This window comes from Penaeus monodon, chromosome 12 (assembly GCF_015228065.2).
Source record: "Penaeus monodon isolate SGIC_2016 chromosome 12, NSTDA_Pmon_1, whole genome shotgun sequence".
Taxonomy (NCBI): Eukaryota; Metazoa; Arthropoda; class Malacostraca; order Decapoda; family Penaeidae; genus Penaeus; species Penaeus monodon.
The window spans coordinates 22,994,574-23,004,573 of record NC_051397.1 but is presented as its reverse complement, the minus strand read 5'-3'; positions in this window follow the sequence as shown (position 1 = coordinate 23,004,573).

Sequence of the window (10,000 nt, the reverse complement as noted above, 5' to 3'; positions counted from 1 at the left end):
ATAATGATATAATAAATAATTTTAATCATATAAAATATTAAACAAAAATTACATATAATAATTAATATAAGAAAATTATTATTATTTCATTTTTAAAAAATTAAAATTAATATTTAATTAAATTTTTTTTTATATTTTTATATTTTTATTATTATCTTATTTTATATTATTTTATTATTTTATTTCATTTTTATTATTATTATTTATTTTTAAATTATTTTTATTATTATTTAATAATTTTAAAATTTTTTTTTTTTTTTTTTTAATAAAAATAAAAAATTAAAAAAATTAAAATGAAATTAAACAAAAAAAATAAAATTTAAATAATAAAAAAAAATTAATAAAAAATATTTTAAAAATAAAAATTTAATAAAAAATAATAATAATAATATAATTAATAAAAAAAAAAATAATAAAATTTAAAAAAAAATTTAATAATAATAATAATATAAATATTTTAATAAAATAATTAGTAATAATAAAGGAATGTAATAAAATGAAAAAAAAAGTGATAATAATAATAATATAGTAATTTTTTATAATAATATAAAATAAAAATAATATCTTAATTAATAAAAAAAAAGAGAAAATTTAAATAAACTAAATAATAATAATAATATAATATTTTGAAAATAAAAATGAAAAAAGAAATAATAAAATTAAAAAAAAATACTTTAAAATTAAAAAAAAAAAAAAAAAAAAAAAAAATAATTATTAAAAAATTTTAAAAACATTTATTAATTTAAATATTAATATTTTTTAATTTTTTTTCATTTTATTTTTATCCCTTATTTTAAAATATTATTTTTTTTTTTTATCTTTTTATTTTATTATTTTAATTTTAAAATATTATTTTTTTTTTATTATTATTATTATCAAAAAATTTTTTAAAAATTTTATTTTTATATTTTATATAAAAAAAAAAAAAATAGATAAAATAATAATATTAATGTAATTTTTAATAATCAAAAAAAAAAAAAAAAAAAAAAGAAAAAAAAAATAAATAAAAAAATAATAAGAAAAAAACATAAAATGAATTTATTATCATTATTAAATAATTTTTATTATCTTTTTATCTTATTATTTTTTTGTTGTTGTTTTTGTTTTTTTTTAAATTATTTTATTTATTATTTTATTAATTATTTTATTATTATTATTACTTTTATTATTATTATTATTTATTTTTTTTATAGTCATTATTATTATCATTATTATTATTATTATTTTTACTTTTATTTTATTGTTGTTGTTGTTGTTTTTTTTTCCATTCCGAAAAAATAAAAATTATATTTTATAAGAATTATGATAAGATAAAATAAAAAACCCAATAATGATAAAAAATGATAATAGTATGATAATAATATTATAATAATATAATAATAATAAGAAAGAAGAAGAAGAAGAAAAAAGATAATAATAAAAATGATAAAAAAATAATAATAATAATATTGATAACAATATTATAAAAAAAAAAAAGATGAACATAGAAACAAAATTTTAAAGGGGGATAATAATTTTTGTAAAAAAAGAGGTAATGAAAAATAATGATGATGGAAAATAATAATGATAGTAAAAATAAAATAATTAAAAAAAATAAAATAAAAATAAAAATAACATAAAAATAATTTTAATAATAATAATTGTTTTATTATTATTTTATTATTATTTTATTTTATTACTTTTATTATTATTATGATATTACATTTTATTATTTTTAATTATTAATTATTATTTTCAATTATTATTTTTTTAAATTTTTTATCATCATATTTACGAAAAAAAAAAAATAAAAATTTTAATATTATAAAAATGATACTATGATAATAGTAAAAATTAAAAATGATAATAATAATAAAAATAATAAAAATTATAATAAAAATAATAATAAAAAAATAATAAATAATGATAAAAAAAAATATGAAAGGGTAAAAAAAAAAAAAAAAATAAAATATATAATAATAATAATAATAATAAAATAAAATAATAGAAATGATAATGAAATACAAAAAAAATTTTTTTATTGTTTTTGTTTTACATTATTATTATTTTTATTTTTATTATTATTTTTTTTTTCTATTATTTTTATTATTTCTATTATTTTTTATTTTACATCAATTATTTTATAAATTATTATTTAAAAAATTTTAAATAATAATGAAAGAGGAAAATAGGGGGTAAAAAAATTTTGTAAAAAAAAATTGTAATGATAAAAATAATTAAATAATAATAATAAAAAAGAGAAAAAAAAAAGTAATAATAAAAATATTTTAGAATATCTAACTAAAGAATATATAGTAAAAAAATAAAAAAAACTTTAAAATAACATATATAACTTTAAACAACGATAAAAATCTACTATACAAATAATAATAATTATAATAATAATTATTTTATTTTATTATATTATTATTATTATTATTTTTATTATTTTTTATTTTTTTTTTTATCTTACTATCATTTTTTTTTTTTTTTTTATATTAATGAAAATATTATTATCTTACAAAAAGAAAAATATATGTAATAAATTTAAAATGATAATGATATATACTACTCTACTACTAATAGTGCTACTACTACACTCTAATATGCTACTACTACTCTACAATAAAAAATAAAAAAACAATAATAAAATAATAAAATAATAATAAAGAAAAAAAAAAATTAATAATAATGATAATAAAAAATTAATAAAAATAATAAAAACAATAATAATATAATAAAAATATAAAAATAATTTAAAAATAATAATAATAATAAAAAATAAAAAATTTATCAAACTATTGAAAATAAAACATAATTTTGAATCTTATCATTGAAAAAAAATAATAATAATAAAACAGCAAAACGAAAATTAATTTTTAAAATATTTATTAAAATAAAAAAAACAAAGGCAACTTATTAGAAAAAATTTTGAATAACAAAATGAAATTAAATTAAAAATAAAAAAAAATAATAAAATAATATTATAAAAAATATAAAAATATAATATTAATAACAAAAATTTTAAAAATGTTTTAGAAATAACAATAAATAATAAAAAATAAAAATAATAATATAAAATAATAAAAAATAAAATAAAATGAAATAAAAATAATGATAAAATAATAATAATTAAAAATAAAATAATGATGATGATATAATAATAGTAAAAACAATAAAAAATAAAAATGATGTTTAAAAATAATGAATAATAAAAAAAAAGGAAGAAAAATGTATTTTTGATGATAATTTAGCAATAATAAAATAATGAGGAGTGATGAATCAAAATAAAAAAAAAAAAAATGTTTATAATAATCAAAATTGTAAAAAAAAAAATATCGTAAAAAGGAAAAACCGGGGAAAATAAAATAAAAACATCAAGATGTATATCAATAGATGAAAAGATAAGATAGTATCAAAATAAAAAATGAAAAAATGGGAGATGATGATGATGATGATGTGAGATGAGATGAATGAGAGGAGGGGGGGAGGAAGAGAGGAGGAGGGGGGAGGAGGGAGGAAAAAGGGAGGAGGAGGAAAAGATAAGATAACATGATGATGATGATGGTATGATGATTAGAAGTATTGATAATGATGACGATTATGATATGACAAAATTTCAAAAAGAAAACTCGGAGCAGTGTGAGGTACGACTTGGGGGACAGGTGCTGGAAAATTTGGCATCAGAATTGCTGCGTGTTGCGGGGGTTACTAGACAAAGGGGTCTTGGGAAAAGGGGTTTTAAATTTAAATTTTTTTAAATTAAATTTTTTTTATTTTTATTCTTTTTAAAATTGTTTTTTTTTGGGCCAGGGGGGCCGTGTTTAAACATAACATGCAAAAACTATTACGACAATTTGCTTTGTTCCTTGGGGAAAGGAACTTGCTATTGCCTAAATAACCTCTCAGGGTTTTGTGAAGCAAGGTGCGGGTAGTGGATGTAAATTTCAAGCAAAATGCGAGTTTGCACACACTGTTGAAAAATAGGATCTGACAGAAAAACCACGTCTGGTCAGTGGCAGTTCACCCTCTTGTATGACACGTACTGAAACAAAAAGGAACCTACTTCAGTACCTCCTCATTCTCAAGAAACAAAAGGAACATAATAACAGCTGAAGGGTTCATCCGGGAATTTGTCCAGCTTTCAATTCTGAAATAAATGTCCTCGATATAAACACACACCACACCACACACCACCCACACACACCACCCCACACCACACAAACACACACACCACACCACACACACAATTTTTTACATATATCATAAGGCCCCGGTGGCCCGGGGGTTAGAAAGTCAGACTCAGAGTCCCTCACGGCTCTTGGTCCGAAGTTTGAGTACTCGCCCTGCTTTTTTTCCCCCGGGAAGGAATTTTACCTCAATTTCCCAGGGGCCCCCTCGGGGAAAATGAAGCCACGGTTAGCAGGGGGTTTAATGTGGGTTTTAGCAAGAGCAGAGAAAATCTCACTAATTTAGCGTCCGATAAATTTCAGTTAAATTTAAAGAACCGTATATAGATAAAATTTTATACTCCTATTAAGAATTATAAACATAGCAATGAGAGGTGTGTGCTGATCGAGATTAGGTTTCAATGCTTGTTGTATATAAAAATTTCCCACTAAATTGGCTGTAGCGGGACTTTGCCTCACATGCCGAAAGAGATCGTTCACCACCGGCTGAAAAGGACGTGCTCTATTTTTTTAAAAACCCCTATTTCCTTGAAGGAGACAAAATTTGAAAAATTTACAAACTTAAAAGACTTTATATTCTCTCTATAATTTAAAGCAAAATGGAAGTGTGATAGACAAACTAGTATTAACGTCTTTCGAAATACTGAGGGGACAGTAAAAGACTCGATGAAGACTATGGTGAAGTGACTGTGTTAGTCGTTTCTATTTGGATTAACCTGTAAGCGGAAGGTGGTGATGGGGTGAAAAGTGTGGGGCATCATTCACTGAAAATGATCGTGTGCAAGTAAATAATAATATAATAAGTAAATTATTCCCGCTTTTACCCCTTTTTTTTAAGGGTCCGTTTCCCTTCTCAATCAAAAAAAAGCAGAAAAGTAATATTCCGCCCTTAAAAAATTTTAAGTAAGTAGAATTGCAACACACTAATAAAATGGGAAAATAATACATATAAAAATTTCTGAAACAAAAATTTATTGTCATGAAACAAAAAAACCGGCTAAAAGTGATAATAATTTCCCTAAAAAAAGGATTTGGGATGAAAAAAATAATTCCCCGAGTATAAGGGATGCATATTTAAATTTAAAAAATACCAGAAAATTTAAATATTCTTGAGTAGGATGTGACATGAACCTTGTGGCCGAGGGTATTAGGGGTTTACCGCTGTTTGTTTTGATGATGGTGGTGTGGGGTTTTGGTGCGTGCGTGTGCATGCGTGTGCGTGGTGTTTTGTGCGTTGTGTTGCGTGTGCGTGCGTGTGTGTGTGTGTGTGTGTGGTGTGTGGTTGTGTGTGTGTGTTGTGTGTGTGTGTGGTTTTTGGTGTTGTTTGTGTGTGCGTGTGTGGTGTGTGTGTGTGTGTGGTGTGTGGTTGCCTGCATTGCCTCCCCTGCCATTTTTCCAAACCCTTATCATCGAGCCTCTCAGTGCCCTCCTCATGGGCCCCAATGGAAAGGGGGCATTGCGGTCCCGGCTAACGTGAGGGATTGGAGCAGGGGGAGGCCCCGGAGGTAGAAGCCAAGGGCCCCCCGGCATTGGCATACCTTGGTTTCCGTCAACTCCGCCCCCCAGCCACCCTGGGTTTAAAGGGGGCTTTGGGGGGGGGTGGGGGCCCTTTCGCTCTCCTCCCCTCAGATAACTCACCGGCAGCATTTTATTAAAGGTGGCTTGGGGGGGGGAGTGCTGTCCCTCCCCCCTGCAAATGTGTGGACTGGGGGAAAGGCAAATGTCGGGGCGCGGGGAAGAAGTTACTTGTCCCCCTGCCCCCGTCTCAGACCTTGATTTTGCCGATGACGTTGCTACCTATCTCGGGTCCCAATCATGCTTGACTATATGCATTAGCAAGAAACAAAGCCCTTGGGCCATGGTTTCCCGGCCAGACCCGATCTAGGACTTAGGGGCCTTTTAGGGGGAAACCCCTTCATTGATCTTTGCTAAGTGGGGACTTTTACGTCACAAGAGTTTTCTACCTTGTAGCTAGTCCTTCCCCGGGGTTCAGACCAAAAAGTCGAGACAGTTGGTCTGTCATTATGCATTAAAAAATAATAAATAATATTTAAAAATTCATATATATAAAAAAATGCATATATATTTTTAAAATAAAATGCATAATAATATATTATATTATATTAAATATTATATATTTATATATAAATATAATCATATATATATTGCATATATAATATAATATATTTAATATATATATATATAAAATATATACATATATTATTATATATTTATATATATAAAATAATTATATATAATAAAATATATTATCATAAAAATTTTTAATTTATAGATATATATATTATATATATATATATATCATTTATATTATATAAATTAAATTTTTTTTTAATTCAAAAAATATTTAAAAAAAAATTTTCGAAAATTTACTTTTAATTTCAATCCTGGAAAAATTTTAAAACCCAATTTTGAATTATAACCAAATTTGTACCCTTTAAAAGGAAAAAAACCCCCCTTTTTCCCAAAAGATTTTTCCCGGCCCCTTCCCCAAAAAAAACCCCCCCGGGGGTTCAAAAAAATTAACCCCCCCTTTTTTTAAAAGTTTTTTTTAAAATTTTTTTTAAACCCTAACAAGGAATATTTTTGGGGGTTTTAAAAATTACCGTTTGGAAATGTTACAAAGATGCGACAATGATTAACTCCTTAATTACTACATAAAAAAGAGTTGACTGCAAATTTGCGTCATGTAATTAGTTTTCGCCGTTAGATGGCTTTCAACTCAGGTTTTTGTGGAGCGTAAAATTTAAAAAACCTAAAAGTTAATGGCGTTTTTCGAAAGGTCAGGTCTCTCCGCCCTTTGTTCCCGCCTCTTGAGTACCCTCCTTTTCGCTCAGCCTCGAATTGCTTGCGTCTAATCCCTTCATTTTTTTGCCAAAATCCTCAATTTCGTTTCAATCCCCTTTCTTGTTTTTCTTCAGTAAACGATAGATTTTTTTATCATTTTTTTAAGGGTTTTTTCTTTTTTTTAGAGTTATTTGCGCAAAGCTGACTCTTATTGGGGTCGCTAAATGCAAAGACGGGGGTCGTTATCACTTGTAAAAAATTTAAAAGGGGTTTTCAAAATAGTAATGCTTTGGGTAATACGGAGCCCCACGGGCTTTAAAATGTGTGTGTGTTTTGTGTGTGTGGGTGTGTGTGTGTGTGTGTGGTGTTGTGTGTGTGTGTTGTGTGTGTGTGTTGTGTGTGTGTGTGGTGGTGTGTGGGTTGTGGTGTGTTTTGTGTGTGTGGTGTGTGTGTGTGTGGTTGGGGTGTGTGGGTGGTGTGTGTGGCATTTGTGTGTGTGCATTAAGATTAGGGATGTTTTATTGTGCATATCTGTAAAACCTATTAATTTTAAGCCAATTTAATCCATCTATGTGTGTGTGTTTTTGGTGGTGCGGTAATTTGTTTATATAAATATAAATATATATATATAATATATTATATTTATATATAAAATATAGGTGTGTGTGTGTGTTGTGTGGGGGTTGTGTGGTGTGTGTTTTGGGGTGTGCGTGTGTGTGTGGTGTGTGTGTGTATAAAACAAACCCCACAACCATTATATATACACACAAAGCCATTCAAACACACAAAAACGAGACCACAAACATGATGTAAACACACAACACACCACACCACCCACCACACCACCAAACACACACACCACACACACACACCACCCACACCCACAACAACACCACACACACACCCCCACACCACCAACACCACACAAAAACCCCACCCCACACAAAAACCCCCCCCCCCAAAAAACTTTTTTTTTGGTGGTGTTTGTTGGGTGTGTGTGTGTGGTGTTTTTTGGTTTTTTTGGTTGTTTGGGGTGCATTGTGTGTTTTTAAAAAAAACCCCCAAAACCCACAAAAATTTGTGTGTGTGTGTGTTGTTTTTTTTTATATTTTTATATAATTATTGTATATAAAATTTTTAAAAAAATAAAAAAACCCCAAAAAACAAACCCCGGCACACACACACACAACCCCCCCAAACACACCACCCCCAACCCCCCCAAAAACACACACACCCCCACACCACAAAACAATACGGTTTTTTTTAAAACAAAATTTTTTTTTGTAATGTACTTAATATCTATCTTCATCTTTATATCTGTCTATTTTATTTCACCCATAAAGGGGATAAAAGGCAAATCTGGAGTTTGGAGGTGGACCCTTAACATTCTTCCAGACCTCTGGTTTTTTTTTCTTACTATGTGCAAATACTGCTCTGCGACCGACTAAACCCAACCTTCTACCATGAATCGAAACAAAACGTGTAAGAAGATCATGGGTAGAGGAAAGGCCTGAGCGGGGCTCTCCTGTGTTCAAATTTATCTCCAAAAAGTCTTTTGGGCCCAAAGAAAAAAGCAAGAAAGTGTGTTTCCGAAATTTCAGTTTCAAAAATGAAAATAGTATGAAAACCCAATCAAGAGGAAAGGGGGGGTCCTCCCTGGACGGGAAGTTTTTTGTATGATAGTTAAAAAAAATCACTCAAAGTTTCCCAAACAACTGGGTAATGAATGGAGAAATAGGATAACCCTTGCGTTAGGAAAAAAGTTTAAAATTAAAACCCTGCATGGAGGCCAAATAAGGTGCCAGATTAACCAAAAATCTAAGGGAAAAAAACCCTGGCTAGGAAAGGCCCACAAGGTAGACTAGGGGTTTGGGGAAATGGAAAATCTCCTTTTCTATTTTTTAAAACATATTTGGTGAATCTTCGTATATTAAAAAAAATTAGAAAATTCAAAGCTTACCTTTTAATTAATTTTCGTTTTTTGGTTCAAAGCGGATAAAAAAAAAAAAATTTGTTTTTGGAGATAAAGTTAAAGAGGGTCTTATTTAAATTTTCCAGCCCCTTTGTAACTTTTACTGCAAATTTTTTTGCATCGTCTGACGAAATTTGGTAGCAAACCCGTTTGGGAAAAGGACCCCCCGATCCAGGGAACCGAAAATCCTTACAAGGTGATGGTGGGGTCGTAATCTCTGCCACACATCGGGAAAACTAGAGGTTTAAAAGGAAATCCAACAAGTTTGATATCGTGCATCATGACAGCGCTCCTCCCCCAAGTTCGTAAATGCTCCCAGAACATGGCTCTTTTCAGATGTGGAGCCCCCTGCCCACACCGCAATAGATTAAACCCCCATTTGAATATCATGGTTTTAATGTCTTGTTGGGCCTGGAACGTCAGATTTAATTACACCCCAAAAAATTTGTGGAAGACATTAAGAGGATAACCAAAGTAGCCCCTAAAAAAATTGAGCAAATTTAAAAACGTTTGAAAAAAAGTTGGCATAAAAAAAATAAAAAAAGGGAAAAAGGCCCCTTACTTACAGCTTGCCAAGGCGTGTTGCTGCGTCAATGGTAAGGATGCTATTCTTTACTAATTCTGTATTTAATTTTTTTTTTTCAAATATAATTAGGAATGTACATATTCCCCAAAAATGGTTAAAAACCCCGGGATTCTAATTATTACGTTGTACATATACTATTTTGTGTGTGGTGTGTGTGTGTGTGTGTGGGGTTTTTGTGGGTGGGTTTTGGTGTGTGTTGTGTGTGTTTGGTTTTGTGTGGGTGGTTGGTGTTTGGGTTTGGGTGTGTGGGGGTGTAACACATACCAACACATACATGTGTGTGTTGTGTGGGGTGTTGGGGGGCCCTACACATACACATACACTTTTTGGGGTTTTGGTGTGGGGTTTGTGTTATATTAAAATATTATAATAATATATTTAAAAAAATATTATATATATATTGTGTGGGTTTTATATATTATATATTAAAATTTTTATAATATATAATTTATGTTAAATAATATTTTA